Raw genomic sequence first — 26652 nt, forward strand, 5'->3', positions numbered from 1 at the left:
TAATAAATAAGATAGTACCGATATCTGCACTTTTGTAGCCCACTTTAAATTAATGTTTAAAAAGCGCTTTAGCCAAAAATGATTTAATTTAGACATCTTGCAAATATAAGGACCGCCACTCACTAGCCATAACCTTCGTCCAGTTATCGGACTCTTTCCCAAAAAGAATTACTAGCTTTTTGATGTTTTTCAAGAATTACGCAAATTTTATTTTATTTTTCAAAAGAATGGAATCGATGAGCAGTTAAACCCCGCCAGTACTCGGAAAATGCAATGTCTGGTGGGTATTGTGGATGGTGGTAACTCTCGAAAAGTGACAACGCTTGTGGTCAGGCGCTGTCGTCAAGAAAAACAAACAATAGTGCGTTCTATGTATCAGTTTCTTTGCATTTTCCATTGATTGCTAAGCTCAAATTCATCCTTTGTAGATTATTCAGCTGGTTTAGCAATTGCCGAGAGTGTTTCTTATCTCTCACATCAAAATCATTACTTCTAAAGCACTTCAACCATAAGTAATATCTTCATTTTTTGCACATAATTCAAATGGAAGTTTTTAAGTTGCGTTCCCAATATTTTGAAAGTGGAGGCAAATTTAACAAATACCTCTAATAATACCTATTTATTCAAGCAAATTAACTTGAGTTACAAAATTTTACAAATATAATCTCATTATATAGGTAAAAGTAATTTTCAAAAATCTATTGTATTATAAGCACTTGGTTCCAATACTTCTAGTTTTCTCAAAAGAGATTGATCATCAAAACAAAAAACAAAAAAAAACGAAACTGTGCCATTAACGCTCAATCGAACAGTCATTACCAATAAACGCGACAGTATTAACCGCTAACCAATAGTTTCGAACAATCCAATTAATTGATTGTCGGCACCAAATACTCCCATAAAACGCTTTACATATAAGAATATTATACAAGGTGTGTTAAAAAAATAAGGTGAATTTAAATTTTTCTCAAAAAGTATTAATTTATTCATCAATTTCTTTTTTATCTCCTTCAAAGTAGTCCCCTCAGATATAATACAGTTGTGCTAGCGTTTTTTCCAATCCTCGAAGCAGTTCTGATATGCACTTTTTGGTTTGTCCTTCAGATCTCTCAGCGATTCTGTTTTATCTACTCATGGGTTTCTTCAAACAGGAACATGTTGCAGGGTGTCAAATCTGGTGAATAAGGTGGCTGAGGCATGATAACGGTGTTGTTTTTGGCCAAATAATCTCTCACAAGCAAAGATGTGTGAGCATTTGCATTATCATGATGCAAAAGCCATGCATGTTTTTCCACAATTCCAGGCGTTTTTTTGTATTGCTTCACGGAAACGGCACTTATTCGAGGTAATACTCCTTACTTACCGTATGAGCTTGTGGTAAGAACTCCTGATGCACTACGCCGTGGTAATCGAAGAAAATATTGAGGAAAACTTTGACATTTGATCGAACTTTGCGTGCTTTTTTTGTCTCTCCTGAATTCTTCCATTGGGACGATTGAGATTTTATTACCATGTCATAACCATATACCCATGATTCGTCACCAGCTATGCCCCTTTTAAGCAAATATGGATCATTTTTAACATCATTCAACAATTCCTCAGCGATGCTCATGCGACATTGTTTTTGGTCAATATTCACCAATTTTGAAACGAACTTCGCTGCCACACGTTTGATGCTCAAAATTTCCGCAAATTCAGCATGGCATGCGTCAACCGGTATGTCGACATCCTCAGCGGCTTCTCTAATTGTGATTCGACAATTTCCCATAGCAATTTTCTTCACTTTCTCAACATTTTCACCGGTTTTTGATGTGGTGGAGTGCCCAGAGCGAGCGCCGTCATTCACATTTGTACCACTTGTAAACAGTTTTTTGACTCAGATTACTCTTACCGGTCGTCACATATCATCCAGGCGGGTGAAAAAAAATAATAATAATCGAAAGTCGAATGTACGTAGCCCGCGACGTTTTAACATTCACCTTATTATTTGAACACACCTCGTATATCGAATCAACACGATAACGGAGAAACCGGTGCCCTGCGAAATTTTAATGGCAAGCCCTATTAGAAAAATGTTATGAAATTAAAGATTTAAAACTCGTTTTTGATATTGAAATACGAGTGTACACACGTACATGCTTTTTTAAGGGCTTAAGCGAAAAAGTGCTGAATATAATTTAGTTTTTTTATTTTATTTTTAACTTACGTACTTACATACCTAATCAACAATGCCGCTGGTGGGCGCGTCGAACTACAGCGTTGGCGGTGTTGTGTGCTCATGATTGTCTACGCGTTGGCGCATTTATATGAGTACACTTGCCCCTCCCTCTATATTTTATTCAGTTATATATTTTCTTGAAATGTCCGATTGCCGTAGCTCAGACTGCACATCCATGGTTTTATTTGCTATTACTAAAGTCGTAGGTTCAGTAACTACTTTCGTTCTTCGGCAAACATAACAAATATTACGTAAATTGACGTTCTGAAATGGTTTTGTATAGAAAATTTGTAGTTCTTTTCTCGAATATGTCTCTTATCAAAATTTAGCGACAGGAATATTTCACTTGTTTTTGTAACTTAACCCATAAAAACTTGTAAATTGTTCTATTATAAGTGAACAGGCGCTTAATTAAACATTTTATTAAATGAACTATACTTTCTAAAATTACATAGCCCACTAATACTTAAATCTTAACAATTATTAGCGTTAACACTTGAGAAAGCTTACAACTATTGAATGCACTATAATATATATCATACAAACATAACACAGGTCTACATGTTTTTCTTAAATGAGACTGGTTTTAGAATTGTTTTTGCGCGGTGAATACGATTCTGGTGTCCAAAAGTGTCCATCTTGTCGTGGTGTTGAGAAAAGTGCTAAAATCCCTAAAAGCGTGAACTTGAACTTAAACTTAAAATCCCATACATACATGTATGCAACCGAATTTGTTGTTCTCGGCATCTGGCGGCTCTGTAACTCCAAGATTGTTTCATCGGACAGCGCTGCTGTAACCGTAATTGTATATCGCTCAGTGAGAGCTGCCGACTATGTATGCGTTAGATGTAAACTATTTCTCTCCTTTTTGCTCAGAAAACCATTACCAGCATTCTCAGAAAATCGCCCAAGCAATGGGACAGGTCTCAATGTACCACTAGTGGTACAAGCCGGCGGGAACGTGATAACCCAAGCTTTGATTTAAGTTACCGCCATTTTTCTCAAACCGGACTCAAAAGGCACTGATACCCACCCGAGCTGTGATTTTCAAGAATTTAGCTCAAATTTTAAGTTGCTGGCCGCCAGAAATTGTCATCGAAATTGTAATGAGCGGCCTCAAAAACCTCAAAAAAGGGGTTGGCTTAATGCAATTTAATAATTTGCAATTCGATCGTAATCACTGTACCTTAAAGAGTAAACGCCATTTTATTTCGAATCGTTTTTTTTTTTAACTTGAATATAAAGTTATTAAAGTGTGAGATTGAAACCTTCATTAGAGTAGAGGCTGAAGTTTCTAGCATGTCAGGGTTTTGAGAAAAGCAGGAACAATAGCACTCAAAAGCCGGTTTTTACGCATTTTCACCCCACACTTTTCTCAAAACCATGGCGGAAAGGGCAGTTTTAAACCACAGAATCACCTTCAGCTCGTGAAAGTCAGCGGAAACTAGTCTCATATATTTTAAATAGTGAGTTTTCAGGCCCTTGTAATTATTGTCATCAATTGCTTTTAAATTTCGTATTACCTACATTCAGAATTGATGTATTGTAAACATACCTACACATGCATGCATCTATATATGAATGCCATTTTTCAGTTTACATCGCTACACAATTACATGATTTAACATTTAATTAACTCAACTTGCAATTATTTCAATTAAAATTTAAAAGCATTCTCAGGCATATGAGTAACGTTGGAGAGAAGGCGTGCGGCCAGCCAAACAAACAGTCAACAGGCTGGGCAGGCAACTGCCAGCCATCCAGTCATCACCGCCAGAGTCAAACAATCTGTGAAGGCGCTGGTGCAGCTGCAACACGAAATGTGGAACAGAAGCAGCTCATCTGACAAAGACAGAATCATTATGCAATAGAAAAAAGTTTGGTTAGATATAATTTTTGTATGCTGTAAAATGAAAAAACGAATATATAATAAATAAATCTACCTACGTGCTTAAGTATGTACCTCTACATATATGAAATATCTCAAACAATATGTTAATATTTGCAATTTTCGAATATCAATTATAGGTATAACCCCGTGTGGCAGTAAAACGTATACAGGAAAAATTCCATATGCGCGTAAAATTATAGATCTTATATCGTTAAAGATTCGTTAGATTTTCTCATCAATTTAGGTGTTTAAGAGACTAAATTCTTCAAAATCGTTTTTAAATACTTATTTTCACTCTATGATATAAATATATATATCGAACCAAGGAGGTTGTATCCAGCTATTGAAAAGTTTTTGCCCACTGTCTGCTAGGGCAATGCAGTACAATAATTTCCTTTGAATATGTGTTAAAGTTATAAGAAGTTATAAGAAGTACTATAAGTTCAACGGAATAATTTAAATTTAAGAGATAAATATATTTATTATGTGAATCAATCAATTGAATAACCAATATATTCGCAGATTTGAAACTGAACTTAAAGAAAATGGTTCTACCAACATTCCAGCCTGTATGGATTTCGATGGGTTATATTCAAATCACCGTCTAATTCTGTAAATTTTTTTTTAGTCAAACTTATATAACTATTTATAAGCAAATAGCGGATGGTGACTCGGTTTGTACTTCTGTCTGTGCTGGCTCTATTCAGTCATTAGATATTAGGTCTCTGTCTCTCTCCAAAATGGGTGTCATAAGTGGAATTACTGCCTTTGAGGCTTCTATGAAAAGTATTATAACATTGCCAGTTTTTGTTCTCATTTCCTTAAGCAATGCAAATTTTCTATTTGTGTGCCATTGCATGCGACATCTAATTTACCTCTTTATTCAGGTGTGTTTTTAGAGCGAGTAATAGAAATGATCAATATCTATTTAAATACACAGTTTGTTCTAAGCTTTTAGTGCAGGTAGTTAAAAAATTACTTTCGTTACAAACTCAACATGGCTTTAGACGTTTTCTTTGAATATTTCATTTCAGTTTTTAAAAGCGTTTATCAAATTGTCACCATTTATACAGACTTTTATAGTGTCTTCAGGTGTTCCACAAGGTAGTATTCTTGTGTTTATTCTTTTCGTTAATGACGTTGCTCTCTATTTCAAAAATTCGAATTTGTTGCTTTATGCATATGATTTGAAGTTTTTTCATAACTTTACATGTGCGACCGATATTGATATCCTGCAACAGTGCCTAAATAATCTATCAGTTTGGAGTCGCAGGAATAAATTATCTTTGAATATTAAAAAGAGTTTGCATAAGCCTCTTTCTAGATCTATCGAGGTCCGACAATCGTATTATACTGTCTTTAGTCACCAAATTATTTCATCAGTAAATGCATTTTTCGATCTTTGAGTTGGCTTCGATAACGATTTGTGTTCAAAAATCATATATAATATATATAATATGTTATATCCTTCCCAAAGCTTACAGTAATTTAGCCACTACTCAAAGGACTTCAAAGATCCGCAAACTAGGAAACTTCTCTACAACTCTTTAGTTCGTTAAAAACTTAAGTTTACCTCTATTAAATTTGATTAGTATTAATATTAGTAAAGCTCTTCGTATTCAAAATCCATTTTATCTCCATGTGATAACAGCCGTGCACCAAGACTCTTTAACCATCATCATCAACATCAATTGAATTGAAAATGAAATTTATGACTACTTTTAGGTATTATCTTCATGTTTAACCTCTCTTTCAGATGTACATCGATTATAAAGGCACAATAAATCCTTCAGGTCGCAATGCTAAATCGCTCCATAATAATAATTAGATCAATTATAAAAACGCATAACTAATTAGTTGAAATTTCAATTTTTTTGAACTATTTCTCTTTTATATTTTTATAAAACCGGAAGAGGAACGAGATTGCGGTATGCATTACTAGATACAAATATGTGTCTATAATATGTATTTTTAACATATATGCATATATTTTTTTCAAAATAATTCATTAGGAAATTTCAAAGATATTTCTCAAATGAGTAAGTAAACATTTTAGTATTTCTTTTGTTCTATATCCATATTAATAGCATGCAGTGGGAATAAATATTTAAAAACATTTTTTGAGGAATGTAGTCCTTGGTAACTTTCAAGTGTTTTGAAAAATTAACTGAAAAATAATAAACTGAGAATTTAGCATTATGATATAAAATCTATAGTTTCCCGTGTATATGAAATTTTTACTGGATCGCAAATAAATATCCTCTTGTCGCACGGTATTATATTTACTTCGCAGAATTTTCGTTATATAATATTACGTTCATATATTATTCTCGTTTCTTTATGGGTAATATTTTATGGTGTATGTCATGCCTTTCAAACATACGTATTTATGTAAATATACATATTTTACATTGCTTTGCATTGGCTTGTTTGTTTTTGATTTTATTATACTTTTTGTTAATGAATAAATTGCATAGTACAGAAATCGTAAGTTGGCACTTTGGCACATTTAACTATTCTCTATTTGAATGCTAAATGCTTGATGGCTGTCAACAGTTGGCGCTTTGGTTACGCTCTTTCAGCCAAGTACCACACAAATATATTTTCTAGACGAATGAATCATTTCGTCATCATTATCTAATTGAAGTATAGTAATAGAAAGGTTCAAGGGGCTATTGTGATGTCACTTTTTAAAAAAGGGAATAGATAAGATATAGACAGGATAAAAGGAATTACATACCTATTTTTCCGTTGTTATGAGTCGCCAAAGTTGTGTTATTATACATATGAATATAATGTGAATAAATATAATAATGTAATAAAGCGAAATAAGAATATATGAATAAATAAATAATATAATCTTCTATAGTATTATTTTAAAACATGGCGCTTATTCTGACTAAACTACAATATGCACAGATATGAAATATGTATCAAAAGAAAGGTTTTGATGAGCATATTTCCTGAAAATTATAAAAATTAAAATTGGTTAATTTGTTCATGAAATATTTGCGTGTAAAGTTATCAAAATTTTCATATTGATAACAGCGATGTCTATGCAAAGCCGGATGACACACAAATATACGCATATATAATATTATATAATATATGAGTACGTTTGCTTTGTTTAGCTCTCTTTCTTTTTTTTGTTCTCTTTACTAATAAATATGTATTTATGAACACAGTCCCAACGGGTGCTGCGAATTTTTTTCAAAATCTTGTTGTGATGGTAATAATTGGTATGAATTGACAATTGATTTGAAATTTGTCAATTCACTTAAAACAACGGTAACAGTGCAAATTAGAAAGAGTTTTGGACAGACGCAAAATAGAATTTATTTTAAGAAAAAAGTACATCCACATTTAATTTTAAAATATGCCTAGAGGACGACCACGAAGAGTTCGTAGAAGAGTTCCTACTTTAAGTGGAGGAATAGAGCAGGTAAGTAAGTGATAAATGCTTGAAACGTCACGTATTGGATATGGTTGGTAGAAACATCCACTTCTGTTTTCGTTCATATATGGTACAATTGAACTACAATATATAAACGTATGTATGTATTTAAAAATTTTGTGTCCGCTTGATCCTTTTTGCAAAACTCAAAATTTTAAATAGTTTTAAAAAATGAAGAGAGAGAGACAAATTAGTTATTTATTTGATACTATTTCAAAGGTCGAATTGTTTGCACGCGGAAGTGTTATGCGGAGAGGCTCAGGGAAGGCGATTTCTATTGCCTCGTATAAATTTGCAGCAGAGCGAAACCACACTTCCTTTTACGTTGAAGCGCCGCCAATTTCCCATTACAATAGCCTTCGCCATTATAATAAATAAGGCCCAGGGGCAAACATTATCAAGGGTGGGGCTTCATTTAAAGGAGGATTGCTTTGCTCACGGCCAACTTTATGTTGCGTTAAGCCGGGTTAGATCCTGGGAAAATATACGAGTTCAAATGGGCAATAACGAAAACTTGACGTTGAATGTAGTTTATAATGAAGTAATTTAAAAAAAAATTACTGATTTATATTAACTGAAAAAAATTTTAAAAATGTTATATAAAAAGTTCTTACATATTACATATGAATAAAAATATACACTTTTCTAATCATCATAACTTTTAATATATAAAAGTGTCACATATGCTTTTTACTTTCCGTGGGAAAAAGCCCACCCGATTTTCGGGGGTTACATACTAGTAAATATAAAAATAATATGAATTTATTCATATTTACACTTATAAGTGTCCCATATTCATACGACTTTGAAGAAAATACAAAGTGGTGAGCTTTAAAATGTGAGGGATTTGCTAGCAATTACGAATTCGAACGTGGTAAGATTTTACCTGCAAAAATGAATTCTCAGCCTTTTAAACCTAAACATATTTTTGAAATTTCTCTATGGATTTTTAGTATAATTACTAAATGAAAGAATTAAAAAAATATATATTTAAGTAACGTTTTCAAATCTGAATCTATGTAATAACATATTATGGAATAAAAGGATATATATTCATAAAGAAACCTAAGAGATAAGAAAAAGCTCCTTATAAAAAAGTCATCTGCCGTTCGGAGGCAGCGTAAAACAGTGGTCCCTACATTTGTGGACGCTCTTTGAATTTCGAATGGTAATCACGCACCAACCCATTCAGCTACGGCGGTCACCAACAAACCTAGTCCTTCAATTTTTAGAAAAAATAAAAGAAAGAATTACTATAATTCAATTCAACTCGGTTATTATATATCTGCTCATTTATATTATAAAGCAATGGAGGAAATAAATTCGCCCTATCCTTCTTATTGATAGATATAACAAAATTATTTAACTCTAATATTCTTTTAAATAAATTGAGCTATTGTATATAGGAGTTGACAAAAGCGTTATAATGCTTAGTAATACATTTGAATGCTTTACTTACTTGCAGTAGAACGATTATTCATCCACTCTCATTTTTGTTTGACATTATTAGTGGAGCGGCTGAGCGAATTTATTTACATATTTCGTTTATTGCTTAAAAAGCCTTCGGAGTAACGATCTCTTCTTCCTAAAGAGAGTTAAGACGTATGCTTCTAATACCGCTATATTGAGAGCCCTAAATTAAGCTAATTCTTTCTCAAATTCCTTCGCTTTCGATTTTTCAATTAAATCTTATTGAATGAAATGCTTACACACGTAACCCTTGGCTGTAAAACACACTGTAAATCTAAGTACATAATTTGTATGATATGCTGCGTATTTCTAGATTATTGTTTCAATACATAAGTAAATCTTACTTAACGGATAAGAAATTCGAAAATGTTGGTTAAGCACAACCAGACTTAAGTGTTCTTCAAGGTTTAGTTCTGGGACCAACATTGGTTTTGCTTTATATTAACGCAGTTTTTATTGGCTTCGAAGGAAAACTTACAGCATTTGCTGATGGCTTGGAAATTGAATATGGATTTTTCAATGTTTTTCATATTTTTGTCGATGTTAATCGCGATTCGCTTCTGTTAAGAACGTGGTTCGCAAATCATAAGTTCTTTGCAGAAAATGAAGAAAAAGTTTTTTCTAATAGCGGCCGCAATGGCAAACCTCTGAGTGTGCTTCTGGCGTGAAAAAGTTCCTCATAAAAGATATTTGTCGTTCGGAGTCGGCCTAAAACTGTAGAACAACACCAAGAAGCACACCACAAATAAGAGAAGGAGCTCGGCCAAACACAGCAACAAGGCAATTGTGGTATTCACATATTAGGGAATGCATCGGAATTGCTATATTGATGCCACAAACAATTCTTAATTGTGTTTGCAAGATACCGAAAAAAACACACATTATGAATTCTCACATCTTTATTTATTTAAGCGTTAAGAACCTTAGGACATGAGGCAATTCGACTGTTATGACTCCTTGCGAATCACTTAAATGTATTTATTCTTTTTTACACAGATGCATCTTTCTAAAATATTAAATATTCTTCCCGTAAGATACTTGTACTATTACAAACTTTTAAAATTTATTTTATACACCTCACACAGCCTAAGAAGCAAATCACATTCACTTGCTGCAGTTCTTGACCCTCGCACCACATTTTTTCGTACTTTCCATATCATAAGATTTTGTGCACTTTAAAAAAACTTCTTCAAGGTAGTCAAATCGATAGGAGAGTATCCGTTTTCGATCTTTTGATACTGGTATCGATACTATTTTGGTATCGCAAACATTTCCAAATACAAAGCAAAGCACGATAGAATAGTGAAAGAAGATGGATTTTTAAGGTACACCGTTATGTATCTATACTATAAAAAAATCTGTAGGGCGATTGTAATTACTCACTAAAAACATTTAAAAAAATCGCGATGATGTGGCGTACAAAATAATATATTAAGACCATTTTTAAAAACTTGGCCTACCTGCTTATCTCTATGCACTTATGTTTAAACGCGGTTATCTCCGGAATGAATAAACCGAATTTGACGGGACTTTAACCTATAGGAGAGCGAAAATATTGCTCTAGATACCGACATATAGAGTCCCGCTTATCATCCTATTAGGCTTATATTCAGAACGTGGACCAGAGCAGCCAAGGAAAAAGTAGAACAGACTTGTTCTTATGGATGAAATACGGGCCTAACTTGAGCTGCCAAAAAATAAATTCTGGCTCTTTGTCTCGTGTATCTGCAGTAAAATAGTTGAAGAAGTCGAGACGTTCATAAATAAATCAGAGCAATGGTATACCGAAGGTAAAAAAGGTTACCGACATCTCCGGATAAAGCCCAAAAACCCCTCTCCAAAGCGAGATAAGAAGATCATTGATTTGTTTGTAACAAAGCTGAACTTTGTGTTGCGAGAAGTTTTAAAGAAAAGTAGTGTTTATGTATCTACAGACACTATTCGAGGACGATTACATGCAGAAGACCTCAAATTTCAGAATACATTGAAAAAACCGTTGTACCCAGACTTGTATGGGTTGAGACAAGTTCGGAATGAAATTGGGCAAATGAAATATTCACAGATCAGTCTTCGTGTTTGGCGAATAGTTGTATACCTCGGTCCTGGTGCACGGATCATAATCGACAAGTTCAACGAACTGCCCAGTTTATTTGTATTTACCGCCAATTCGAAACTAGTTTTGATGAATAAAATCGACCTAAAAGCACCATTTCCGCCAGCTGCAAAAATGTTTTAAAGAACTACATAACCTCGGATTCTACGAGAAGACAACGATGCCAAGCATCGAAGCCAAAAGTGTGCGGAGAGGAAAATGCAAAATGGGATTGAAATGTTGAATTAGTCTTCACAGCCGTCTGATACCACCTCTATTGAAACAAATATGGATGATCAAATAATGATCAATCAAATTTGTCTAATTTGGGGCCGATAACCGCCACAACCTGCGTAAAAATTAACATGAAGTATGATTCGAAGAGGGCGAGCACATCGTGAAGTATGTAAAGATCCAACGATTGTGATGGTTGGCTAATATTACAAGCATGAGAAATGACTACAGCTAGAAATCAAACGTGTCATACACCTCCATAGCGCCTAAAACACGAGGTTGTTCAAGATTAAAATGGCTTGAACAAGGTCTAATGGACCAGAAAACTGGGTGTTAGAAACTGGAGAACTGTTACCGAGGCTTCAGATGCATGGAAATAAATTATGAACGAAGCTAAGCTCACCCCGATCTGTAAAGCTGCTCGATGATGATTATAGCTCGAAGATGGGAAGCCATTATAGCCAATGGAGGTGACTATATATTTTATTGAACTCATTCCGTATAATAAATAGTTTAAGTTCATACAATGCAGTTTGTTAGAATCAAATTCGTCGAAATAGTTTCTAAGTTATGGCGGTGATGCTTCTATTAGACGGACTGTATATAGTACATATATTGATTGTTGACTTTTTGTATGTGCTAGTCAAGTTTGGTTATTTCTATTTATATAATGCGTCTGTTTTGCTCTCCACAATTCATTGCTGCTGTATATTTTGGTCCATGCTTCGGTTCACGCCGCATGTACATACGTATGTGATGTATGTATGTTTGTATAGTCGTCTGTCGTGCATGCGCAACAATTTAGAAGAGCATTTTCGATTTGAGTGGGTGCTGATGCAGGCCAAGCTGATAAGGAGACACAAAAAAATTTGCAGAAACGTAAATTAGTTTTATTGTATGTATAGTATTTCTCGGGCTGATAATTACAATATGCTTACTATATAATTTTTTGTTTATCATTTACTTCTTTTATATGCCTATGTACAATACTCTTTTTAAAAATTTTAGCTTTCCTAAAATTAAAATAAAACGAAGAAAATAGTTTTAGTCATCATCCAATGTGGTTTCGTATTTTTGGTGGTGGCTAAATTATTTAAAATACGTTCGTCCATCCAGTCGCAACAGTTGAATTCGATTGATAGCAGGGTAAGCGGACTATAATTAATTATCAGTAATCAATCAAAAGAGGTATGTAAACGAAATAATTAACCAACAGTCAACCGAAGCAGACAGTAAGCCAGGCGCACGCTCAAACGTGGGGGGCAGTCCTGTGCAGGCCAGTATGTTAATGAAAAATGCCAAACATTCTAAAGCAAGTAGTTACTCCAGCAAGCTATTATGTGCCTGAAAAGGTGAATGAGTGACCGACTACAAACGGGTCCAATATTTCACTGCCTGGTTTGTTTATTTGTTTTGGTAATGAAGTTAATTTCCGTTTTAGTGTATTTTAAAATAGGTAACAAAAAACTTGAGATCGAGTAAAATTGAAAAACAAAGTAAAAATATGAAAAAATTTTAGAATGTGTTAATGTACAAATACTTAAATGCAGTAATACTCAAAGTTAAACATATATTTTTCGTAATACTAATTAATATCTTCTATAATATTCAGTTAGGATTGTATACTTACTACAAGTTGATAATTGAATGATTGCAGTGGGTCTTTAACGGAATTAAAAATGAATAAATTTTGTCATAAAACGAACTTTTCTTCTACTCCTTGATTGGCGCGATAACTGCTTAAGCGATTTTGGCCGAGTTTAATAAGGCGAGCCAGTCGTTTCTTTCTCGTGCTAACCGGTGCCAGTTGGATACAACGAGTGAGGTCAAGTCCTTTTCCATCTGATCTTTTCAATGCAAAGGAGGACTTCCTCTTCCTATGAAACCACCAGCTGGTACCGCATCGAATACTTTCAGAGCTGGAGCACTTGCATCCAGTCAAACGACATGGGATAGTGTCACAGTTGAAGCACCAGCGCATGATGAGAATCTTACAGAGTGTGAGATTTGTTCGTTGAGGGAGGACTTAACTACTCAATTGCGTTCTTAGTCCAAAGTAGCATTTGTTGGCAAGAGAGACTCTCTCTTGGATTTCAATGCTGCTGCCTAAATAAACGAAGTCTTTTGCAACTTCAAAATCATAACTATCAACAGTTACATGGGTGCCGATATGCGAGTGCGCAGACTATTTGTTTGATGACAGGATATGCTTCTCTTTGTCTTCGATCACCACCAGACCCATTCGGTTTGCTCCTTTTCTCAGCTTGGAAAAGGCAGAACTAAGAGCGCGGTTGTTGAGATCGATGATGCCAATTCCATCTAGCAATTGTTCGTTCTTATAAAAAAAGTGCTGGTATTGAGCAACGTGCGAATACGGTTGTAAAATCGACAAAAGGATGTTGTGTGTCGATTATTCTTTGATGTCTCTTTTCCAAGACTTGGCGTATTGTGAAAATGTGGTCGATTATGGATTTTCCAGGTCTACATCCACACTGTTAAGGCCCAACCAGTTGATTGATGTTGCACTTCAGCCTTTTACACAATACGTTCGCTTGAACCTTATACGCGATATTTAGATGACAAATTCTAGACAATTGCCGGTCCACTGTTGTTATAGATTGGGCAAAGCACACTTAACTTCAAATCAGAAGGTATGTTTGCATCCGACCATATTTTGCATAGCTCCTCGCCGCCACGTTTGGCTAGCTTAGCGGATAGTCTGTCGGCTTCCGCGGCTTTGCGGAAGCCGCGTTATCGCTATTCTCACCAAGTCATGGTCGGGTAGCGAAACAACAGTCCCGTTGTCAACAATAGGGGGATCAGGATCTTTAAATTCTTTGTGACATGTTCGGTTCTCACAATTGAGTTGTTCGAGAAATGCTTTCTCCATATTTGGTCATGTTTCCTATTAGCCAGCTTTTCAACTCTCGCTTCTTGTTTTTCTATTTTTCAACTCCCGCTCCCGGTAACGATCTCTCACTGCTCGCGTTGCGCCGAGGTAGAGTGGCAGAGTGACATTCCTCGTCGTATAAATTCATTTTTCGGGCTCCCGAAATCCGATTTCTTCATCTTGGGCTATGGTGCGTAAAGGACGTGAGATGTGGCTCTTTGCTGGTGCATGCCAGTCGTTCTCTGTTGCTACTGCAGCTCTTCGATGTGGAACATTCTTTGCGTAGATAGATGTACGCTTTTCGCTGCACAGAGGAGTGCGACTGTAACAAGATAATGTCGAGTCTATGTTGGGTCCACGGATCGTATGTTCATCTAAAACACTAGAAGCATGTCTTCCATCTATCGCACATGATCGATCTGGTTCCGCGTTTTTCCATCAGGAGTTAGCCATTTAGCTTGGTGTATTCTTTTGTGCTTTAATCTGGTGGTGCAGACTACCATTTTTCGGGCCACGGCGAAGTCGACCAGCCTCTGGCTGTTATCGGGTATTTGGTCGTATAGGCGGAATTTCCCGACTGTGGAAGCAAAAATCCCGTCCTTGTTCACCCTGTCATTGAAGTCGACAAACACGATTTTTATATCGTGGTAGAGGTAACGCCCGGAGGCCTGGAATTTGTGAGCTGCTTGAATCATATGCAAAAGAATCGTCCAGGTCAGGGAATGGTGATTAGGGACTTTTCCCACTTGCATAGACTTCTACACATGGAACTATCTTCAAACGGAATTTTACTAATTCAAAACATATTCGTAAATTTGGACAAAAAGTTAATAATAGTTTTAACGAATTTTATGGGAGAGTATGGGGAAGAGTATGGTGTTTCTAATTGGAGTGGAAAAAAACCAAAAAGTTTAAAATATTTAGTTATAAGCTAGCGTAATTTTCAGTGTGCCCACTATTGATGACCCACTTTCATAATACATTTCAATGCATTTGGTCTACGATAAAATAATAAATAAAAATGTTTACCAAGGTTTCGTATTCAATTCAATTCAATTCGAACTCAACTGCTGTAACAATTTATAATATATGTTTTACTAAAAGAACACCCTATAAATTCGCTTGGCATACCCATATGATTTGCCGAGAGTTCATTCATTAAATGGCTAATTTCTAAAATGTACAATTGAGAGTCTCTCAATGAATAAGCGAAGAAAAGCATAAATGAATATTAAATGCGAATGTGAATGGCCGAGTTTAGAATTGTGGGTGCGTGGTTCATTAATACCCGTACAAGTATATGTTTATACCTACATATGAATGCATTTACATATCTAATGCGCATACTTTTGTTTTGTTCTAATCATGATTACTTTTGGTAGACGCCAGTACCACCGTAATGTATAAATTAAATAATAGTGCGCTGTATGTGTTAATTTATTAACAAATGTAAAACATTTTCGTTGAGCAAGTTGTGCTGTCCAAAAGCTGTTACATAGTAAGACACTTGGGCAGCCTAACAGTGCTATAGATTAAGTGCTAAAATATTTAATATATAAAAATATTTAAATTAATATGCGCAACAACAATTCGAATATTGGTTTTCGTAATACGTATTCAACAAATTTTCTGTTCTTAGAAAAAAGTGTGTTTTACACATTTGCTTACATATACTCGTACATTAACATGCTCAGATAATATTTGTTTATTTAAAGTGTATGCATAAATGAATTTTTGTATAAAATATACTTATGATATGATTTTGTAATTATAAGCCTGAAGGTGAGGCCAGTTCCGGTGTTAAAGGACGAGCCCCTTTATGATCCCTTTTGCATTTCAGCACATCTTGAAAATTCTATTTAGATTAGTTTAAGGAGTTGAATGAACCGGCATGCTTCCTTATTTTATGGAAACCTACTTATAACTATGCAATACATAATACATATGAGTACACTACATACTCTGGTACCGCTATCCAACCTACGTCGAAATTACAAATTGGAACCTTCTCAAACATATTTCGTCTATTATTTTAATATTGTTTTATTAATATTAAATCAAAACGTTTTTGACTGTTTAATTCAAGGTATTTCAAAAGTGTGCCCGGTTTTAGCACTTGGTTTGATGTAGGCATTGTAATCCTTTATTTTTACTCTGTTGGAAAATGCAATGGGATCACAAAACCGGTCAGGTTAAGGAAGAACCTTTAACATAATATTATATTATATAATAATCATACCTAAATATGAAACTTTATTGATTTCATACTCCTAATATGAACCTCGATTGTCTTAGGTCACTTACATGTGGACATTGTTTTTTTATTCAAACAATCATCTACTCGTCGCAGAAGCGAAAGTAAACCAATTATGCCTTATCTGCATACATATGTATGTATATAGGTACTAATTTGCCACTTTAAATATGACTGATTTCTAGCCAACTAGCAGTGTCCGATGAGCATGAATTTATCGTTGGTGCCAATTAAGGACTCGGTCTCAGTCCCCCAGTTTCACTACCTTGCCAAAGATTACTAAACTTCCCATTACTCAGGTGAATGGACATAAATATGTGTGTAGGTATTAGCCGTTTTAGTTTAGTACGTGGGCAGCTACAATAATTGTTGTGCTTTGTTGTTTATATTCTTTTTAAACTTCCACATATTTACGAATTAATAAAAATTTAAATGTTTATTTTAGATAACATTTTTTATTTTATTTTGCCTTGCCCTATTCTGCTTTGTTTTGTAAGTTATACGTCTATTTGCTATTTCGCTTGCAGCTGATTTTTCAAACTTTGCTCAAAGTTATTTACATTAAGTTGCATTTAAATTATTTAAATTTTATCAATTCATCATTTTACACACTCGTTTTTGTGTTTGTGTATGCATAACCGGAGTATTAGTTTAAAAAAGTCGCTCGCAGGCATTAATTAGCCATTGGCATTATTAATAAAACGTAATTGAGTCTCTGGTGACGCAAATTAATTGAAAAACGTGATTTCGATTCAAGTATTAAGTACCGAGATAAGTGAAATATTTATAGATAATTACTTATATATAATGGGGTTTAAAAAATACGATATTTATAAGATAGTGACAATGAAAAACGGGAAACTTGTTTGGAACAATGATTTGTATTTGAAGTCGCATAAATAGCAGCGCTGCGAGTACCATTAATGGGTTTCTCTTACTGAAAATTAGTATATTTATATGTACGAGTATACAGCATTAAAAAGCATTTACAGGTTATATTTATGTGAGGAGCGGTTGTAGTTTTAATTTTCTTTTTATTATATATAGCTATGATTTTTGAAAACATGTCAATGAATTTGTATATTTAAACGCGTTTTCCATCAATCGATGTTTCATATTAGAGACTGAAAAAATTTGAAGCAGGAGGCCAGAGAGTGTCATGCTGAATTCGAGGGTTTGCGTATAAAGTCTAGAGCTGGAACGAGCTTTTAGAAAAATGATCAAGAAACTAACGAGTAAAAAAACTAGATGAATTCGACATTAAAAGAAAGTTTCCACAGTGAAAACAGATTGTAGACATTATTGTGATACAAAATTTAAAAAAAATTATTCATGCTTTGTATTCAAAATGATTTGCTGTAACTCACAGTCAAATTGGTTTCATTAGTTTCAGCACAAAACATAATATTACACTTTTACATTGAAGACTTATTCTAAATTATTATATAATTAATAAAGTGTCATCTATCGTCCACAACACTAAAGCGTCTGGCTCGTCTGGGGCCTGATTTTTACTTTGGGGGGCCTGATTTTTGATTATTGATAAAACAAAATTTGATATTAGCTCTTTCTTCGAAACTCAATTTTGTACCGATGACACAAACATACTGAAACTTTAGCGCAATAACTGAACCGAAAATCACCAAGCTTTCACTGGAAGTCAGCTAGGGATGTAACTTCCAACACACTAACTTATTAAAAAGATGGCGCCATTAAAAACATGTTTATGACGCCAGACTTGTTTATTTTGGTCTTCACCTTGTAATTATATAGTCTAGAGTTCTTGAAAGTGGATACTCGTGTACGTGAAGGATGTCATAACGCTTACCACATACTTGTATTACCTAGGATCAGTAAAACGTTTTTTTAACGATTTATTCTATGATACTAATTAAAATAAAATGTGATTTATGTACTCCATGTATTGCTTCATTTACTCTTAATCAATGCGAATATGTATGTATGTATGTAAACTTTAAATGGTTTAAAAATTCCGACCGATCGGAGTAATTTATTTATATTATATAAGCCCGGCCTTTATATTAGATAAATATTTTAATTATTTAGATATTTTAACTAAACATTGTCCGTCGTAACACCAAAAAGTAAGTAACCAAAGACAAATGTGTGACAAAAAGTGTAAAAGCCATTTTATACATATATACATTAATACGTATATACATATATATAAATATAGCGAAATAAATAGAGCGAAAAAAGTTCACCTAAATTAGATATACATTTTTCTTGCAAAATCTTATTGATTTTATTTTGAATTTTTATCTAAATTCATTGAAAGGGAAATCGCCTAAAAATAAGGTGATAATTTTTGGTTTATTAAGTTTGATAGGATTTTGTCCAAAAGATGCAATTGTGAAAGGAATCTCCTTGTTTTTTGTTCAAAATCTTATAAGATAAATTAATGAGGATATCCCCTTATTTTTGCTAGAATCTTATTCAATTTATTAATAGGGAACATTTTTTATTTTTAAAAGAGCCCATTTCATTCAAATTTTGCCATTAAAGTTAGTAGGACTCTTTTTCTTATATACATGTATATAAAGTGCGTAGGTTGTGCAATAAAGGCCATATTTTAACAAGTGCTAAAGTTCAAGAAATGACACACGCCAATTACGCGTAATTTGGCAACACTAGTTGTTATTATCATTTTAATTGTTCTCATATTAATAGCTGCCAGTTGAGTTTATGCTGTGGATGTGAAATATTCGCATATATGTATGTATTTTGGATGTTACAAGTGTATGCTGGTCGATGTTCTAAAAGGACTTAACTAATATTGAAACATTGTGCGGCGAACTGTGAGATTGTGACACATTGATAAAAATAGTCAAAATTTTTAGATTTTGTAAAAATTTTATGCAAGTGTAAGTAATTACAACTGCCTAGGTACAGTTTTTTTTGTGCATAATTTATATACATACATAGATATGCATATATAAGTATATGTATATTGCATTAAATATTTTTTTTTTGGAATTTTGGTGGTGTAACGCACGTGTTTTGTTTCTTTTCCGAACCTTTTGATGAGCTTATTTTCTTTAAAAAATGGGTAATATAACTTTTGTAGAAATGGAGTGAAAACTAAAATCGACGACGTTCTCGAGAAAACTAAAATCGACGATGTTGAAAGATTGTTTAATAGATTGGATGCAAAATGCTTCGGAGAGCTTATAAAATTTAAGTCGGATTTGGAATGGCGGAAACAAAAGGTAAGATATTTATTTTAATTCTGAATAATCGAATGATTACTTTCCTTTTTTAAGGTTTTTCCATATAAGTGCGTTAAAAAAAAACAGTTAAAGGTAAAATTGTTTTTACTTTTCAAATTGTTTTACTTTACCCATTACGTTGTGGACAACTCTATTGCCTTGGGTCGTAAAATGCAATATTTGATATGAAACAGTACGCGAATGAAATTGTAGTTATATTTCATAGAAAAGACAAGGTAATTGCACGAATTTGATGATAATTATCAAAAAATTACAACTAAACCCTTATTCTTATGTAAAGGGAGATTTTTTAAGAGCTTTAGGAAAAAATACACGTAAAGTTCAGAAAAATGCATGCAATTTTTATTTAAATCGATAGTACAGTCCATATATCTTAAAGTTTGAAGATTATTTCATGCAAATGTTGACCGCGACTGCGCTTCAAATAGTCCATCCGCTTAGACCAATTTTGGCATACTCTTTCCAATGTTTCGGTCGGTATCTCACATATAAATGCTTTAATGTTGTCTCTCAACAAGTCCATTCTTACGCGTGCTGTGTGGCATGTGGCCCCGTCTTGCTGAAACCACATGTCATGCAACTTAAGCTCTTGGGCAAAAAAAAAGTTGGATATCATTTCACGGTAGCGCTCACCATTCACAGTTACGTTACGATTCGCAGCATCTTTGAGGAAGTACGGTCCAATGATGCCTCCAGCCCATAAACCGCACCAAATTGTGACCTTTTCTGGATACATTGGTAGGTCTTGCAATTCTTCTGCCTGATCTTCACTCCAAAATTGACAATTCTGCTTATTTACGTACCCATTGATCCAAAAATGAGCTTCGTCCCTGAACACAATTTTTCGATAAAAAAGTGGATCTTCGGCCAACTTTCCAAGAGCCCATTCACCAAAAATTCTGCGTTGCAGTTGGTCGTTCGGCTTCAACTCTTGCACCAGCTGTATTTTGAAAGGCTTCACTCCGATACAGCTGCGATATTCTGAAGAAAACACTCTACACTCAAACCACCAACACTCGCACTCTACGTAAGCGTGTTGGTGGTTTGATGTCCCATAATGTAAATTCGGTTCTAAATTTAGTCACAATAGCTTGAATAGCCGCTTCAGTGGGTCGATTAAACTGACCATAAAATGGAAGAAGCGCGCGATAAACTTTCTTAAAAGAACACGCATTTTTATAATAAAATTCAATGATTTGCAAGCGTTGTTCGTTTGTAAGACGATTCATGGTTAAATTATAGACCAAACTGAAGATGTTTGACAGTGAAACAAAACACGAAACGTGCGTCAGCTGTTTAAACCAACTATTTAAAAAGATAATAGCTAAAAAATCACCCGTTATGTCTTAGTAATAAGGGCCAAGCAATATTGCAAAGCCGACGCTTAATTATTTACCTATAAGATTTATCAGAATATGAAATACCATATAAAAATTATAAATAAATTAGTGAAAGAAGTTATATTAATATATAAGTAATTGAGCTTCTTATAATTACAAGTAAATGGTGAATAATTAAATAAAACATAATTAAAAAACAGTGTGATATTTATTTTCAGAAAATAATCCACTCGAATAAATTTAGGTGGGAATAATTTTACATTGGAAATATTCGTCCGTTAATTAAAATTGAAAGGAGATTCTAAAGAAAACAAAGATTCCTTTCTTAATTAAGTTAGCTTTTATTAAAAGATGTTTATCTTAATTCAACGGTTCACCAACTTAATTTTATTAGAAAGGTCCTTATCTTTGTTTTACAGGTTTTTTTACTAGATTTTATTGAAAATACAAATACATTCATAATAAAACAAATCAAAGAGAAATGAGGTAAGTTTTGTTCAGTTTTACAGATCATTTTAGGCGTTCTTTTCGCTCTGTGTACACATACACCACTACACAAGTACAGTTCAATACATGTCTGCAGTCAAACATTTACATACATTTAGATAATTCTTCATACATATGGACATACATGTGTATGTATGTTCAACTTCTCGGTTGTTTGTGATTATATTTTATTACATTCGCCCGTTGTTTCAACTTTTCTATTTTCTCGAATTATTTATAAGTGTGCAGTATTGTGCAAAACTTAGGAGACTTTGTTACTAAAACCACAGATTCCCTACTATGGCTTCTATAATAATAATAATAAAAACAAGAAGTTAAATTCCGTTCGGGCCAAACTTTATATACCCCCGCACGTTCTAGTAAAATCTGAATATTAGATTTAGAATCTAACTCAACGACAATGAAAGTTATAGCGTGAAAGATCCGGCGGACGGACACAAATTTTGTTGTTCCATATAAAAAATGGTGGTGTACTAAGTGTCATCATTCTGAACATTTTCGAATACAAGTATGTATATTATATTAAATCTACCTCGACTTCTTTTTTTTTGTTGCATTCAGTTGTTATGTGAGCAACATTATGCTACCCTTGGTCACAAGTGCGCGCGCTTATAGAAGTAATAACAATGTTCAGGACAAACTGTTCTTTCAATTTGGCCTGTGTATCTGGACGTTGCCCTACATATGAGAGCCAAGGTTTTAGGCAGTTTGAAATGCAAGTAAACGAGAAAACCTGGTACACATATTACTCTTTGTCTAAGATAGTTTGGTATGGGTATTGAGAATGGACGAAATTAGTGAATAACCACGTACACCTCTCATACAACGTAAATTAATAAACAAAAAAAAAAAAACAAAAAAACACGATATATCTGTTATAAATAAAGCAAATTTTCTAACAATCGGTACGAGTGCAAACGATGAATCCTAAAAAAGGAATACGATGAAGTCAAGTATTGAAAAATGGGCAAGGTCTAGTCCACTTTTGAGTGAAAGCGTGTACCTGGTTAACAATTTAACAAAAATGCCAAACTTGGTATACGTGTTGCACCCCACCTCATTGGTATAAGGCATACATATTATTGAGATCAGACAAAACCCTATTCACTTTTCATTTGTTAAGCCTGAGTTACCTTTCATTGCCTTTTTCATTCTCACAAGCAGCAACTAAAAATCCTTCGGGTCGAGTTCTTCTCGAAGACGTTTAAAACGCACACCGGTAGCAGATCTTATAGAGAGCGAGTATATAGTAAAATGCTTTCCTAAAACAAGTTAAATTATCAAGTGATAATTGCTTCTTAGTATCCTTTTATACAGATACACTAGTTGCAATTGTGTGAATCGTTAATAATAAAAAAATCCAAAATTTAGCAGTCAGACCAATTTGAATTTTACTAAAATGTGCGCGGGTATATTAAGTGTGGTACAGAACGCAATTAGCACGTCGTTACTTTTTTTGCCTCATAAGTACCTTAGAAACGTTGCTTTCAGCACTTTAAGATAGACATACAACATACATCTAATACATACAAATTTTATTAAGAAATTTAAAAATGCCTTTGTTCGGTTTCCATCCACATGAATGCGTGGGAGATTATGGGACAGGCAGAGGAAGAGAAATATTTTTTAATTTAAACAAACTACTTCACTAACAATTTAAATTGCATATCTTTATTTCTTTCAATGTGACTGTAGTAGGAAAGGTTGCTTGAGATTTGCACAATACTGTATAATATAGAAGAATGCCGTTAGTTGAAAGAGGTAAACAAAGTAAAATAGGTATTTTCTTAGTTGCGCTTGTGTGTCTCCTTAAAAAGGCATTAAAACTACCTTCATTACTACAATCATCAGCCGCCCAAAATATTTGTAGCTGTGGTAAAAAATAGACGAACAGAAATTGTAAAAAGAGCTAAACAAAAACTTATCCGCTAGATACAAATTTCATCTTTTAAATCCGCCTATTCGAAGCGATCATATTACTCCACTTAAAGCTGTTCGGTCAGCGTTGTTGATGTCACTGCGTTCCAACCTTTGTCTGCCGTTGTTGCTGTGAGTTTTGGTAAATATCACAGCTTGTTTAATAAATTTCAGTAAGAGCCAACTTGTCGCTGTCTTTGTTTTGTCGATTTCATGCCGCTGCTGTTAGCTGTTGCTTAAGCGCCGAATTTGACCGCCTGTGTATCAATACTGATCACACCCAGCCCTGCGTTTAATCGGACTTGTTTTAAATTGTTGTTTGTGTAATTTTTAATTTCGTTGATCTCATCCATAGCGTTTTTTTCATCAACTGGCCAAAATCTAAGTTGATGTTAAACTCTTCGTTCATTTCAAGCGTCTGCTCCGTTTAAGCCCTTTGTCCACTTTGCGTCTTCATTCCGTGTATTCAGCATCATATGTAAAATAATGACCAACTATCGACCTGTTGCTAGCCAGAAAAGTCAGATCTACATTTTTTATGCAAATGTTGTGGTGTACTAGACTGTCGGTAAGCATGGAGCGACATTTTAGATCATAATTTAGATTTGGAAAAAGTGCGTGCATATACGAACATGTATTAATTTTTTTTAACTTTAACTTTATCGATAGTATTTCAATAAAAAAAAAACTTGGTATTAAGACACGTTTGGCGAAGTCTCCACAAACGCGTTGCCAACTATTTCTTTATTTTTTTTAATTTTTACTAAAGCTTTTAGTTTTACGTTATTTTTCTCTTATATCCGCGCGCACTACTGCACTAGAGTATTATACATATATGTATGTATTATATCATATTTGTTTACATTGTTTTTTATGGCCTGAGACAGTTGTAGGGATATGAATCAGAAAGTCATCAATGACGAAGAGAATCGATTTAGCGAAGTCTGTCAGTCACAACAACTCGAGGATACATTTAAGTAACTGAAAGAACTTTTATGCTCCTTCCATATTGCGGTCTGTAAAATTTTTAAAACTTTCAATAAATAGTGGCAAACCACCAGAAAACGGGCTTGACATATCCCTCTTTTTGGTATATGAACTTAATTAAGAAACTTTATTTATTTTATTTGCTTCCTTAAAATATTACACCTGTCGTTAGACAATACATAATTTAATTTACAGTGGGATGGAATGAGAGTGATATTGAAAGGGCGATGCCCTCAAGCTCATTTAGAAGAAATATATTATAACATACATAGCATTTAAAACGAGTGACTAACAAGCAGTGTCAAATACGATTAGTTGATAATCACCTACATAGATTTTGCAAGGTCTGTTGGTGTTTAATGGTTAAGTCACTTTGGGTAGATTTTTTTTTATTTGGAAGCCTTCTCATCACAGGATTTGTGTGCTTCAATGGTCTGCTTATGTATCTTCTGCTAGCGCTTTGTCTTGTCTCGTCAATAGCATAGATGTCAAAGTCGCGCTGAATGCCTGTGTTAGGTATGTATCAGTGGCGGATCCACGGGGTGGGTTTTCGGGTTCGGGTCCGGACCCAGGCCTGCGTAATTTCATTTTTGTCCAATTTCTAAAACAGCTACGAGTGTCTCTTGAAGTTTTTTTTGTGCTGAAAACGAATTTGATCTTGAAAATGCTCCAGCACGTCAGGACTTTTGGCAATTTGTGGTTAAATAGTCAAGAAATGCTGATTTTGGACATCTTTATGAATTTTTTTTGAGTAAGGTAAATTTTTTTTTTATTTTCCACAACGGAATCGCAAAGTAATACTCTGTAGCTTTAAAATCCATTTTTTAAAAGACTTCTAGGATGAATGAAAAAAAAGTTATACTATTTTGAATTTAAGACTTTTAGACATGCAAATTCATTTTCTTAACGCCCTCTTTAATGGCGCAACAGATTCTTAGAAAACTATGTATGTTCGACATTGGTGTCGATGATTACAAATCTGATGTTAGTTTTTTAGCAACGGCTCTTTCATGGTAACTTTCTTGCCGTTATATAGCAACACATGTTGTTAGAGAAAAGCGCAATTAAATATATAATATTATATAAACACGACCGTTTCGTTTGAAGAACTTTATTGGAGTAAATTGAGTCATAGTAAGCATTAATACAAGAAGAAGAAGTAAAGAAGTTACAAACAGGGTTGATATTTTTTTCGTACTTAAACTATACATGGTTGAATTGCAAGTTGGCTCCAACACATGTTATAATATATTGTATCTTAAATAGGCGTAATTATTTATGAAGGTGTCCCACGATGTATAAAAACCGCCAATTATTCTTGTAATTTTGAATCAAAGTCCTTTACTATTTTTAGAATTTTTTTTACAAGATATCTAGAGCTATTAGTTTTTTCATCGGCTAGTCACGACATGCAGCGCGAATAATGCCATATTTTATTCACGAAATTGATTTTTAATAAAAACACCCTTCTAAAATACCCCGGACCATGTTTTAAATTTATGAAGCAACCCAACGTGCCATTCTTTGTCAAAAGCTTTAGCTACGTCGAAGTATGTAGACATGCACACTTTTTTAATTTAAGTCGTCATTAATTTTATGAATCACTCATGAACCTGCTGGGTTGTTGAACGATTTCGTCTGAATCCAAATTGGTGTTGGGGTATCAGCTTCATGCTTGTTATAATTGGGTTTATGGGTTAATTGCGTTAACGTATTGGATTCGGTTTTACATATATTACTGTATTTCAAAAATTTGGGCAATGAGTTAGCAGTCTCGAAAACTTTCATAAGCCCGTATGAAGAAGAATTTTTTATTTTCATCTAAAAATTAAAGAATCAATTTTGAATGCTACGTGAAAATGAAAGTCTATCACCAATTACTATTTTTTTAATGTACGGTGACAGAAAGTAAGTGGATACAACATTATTCAACGAAAATAATGTAATATTAAACAATATGAAAAATTTTTTTATCAAAGCAACACTTAAAATATTCATTTGGTTTCGACGTAAACTGCTTTAGAGCAAATGCACGGGATCAAACTTTGTACTTATACTCAGCAACGTGCGATAGTTTTTGTATGCACTTAATTTGTGTAACTTACTAATAATAAAAAGCCAATTTGCACTATAACGGAGCAGTATCT

This window comes from Anastrepha obliqua, chromosome 3, assembly GCF_027943255.1.
Source record: "Anastrepha obliqua isolate idAnaObli1 chromosome 3, idAnaObli1_1.0, whole genome shotgun sequence".
NCBI lineage: Eukaryota > Metazoa > Arthropoda > Insecta > Diptera > Tephritidae > Anastrepha > Anastrepha obliqua.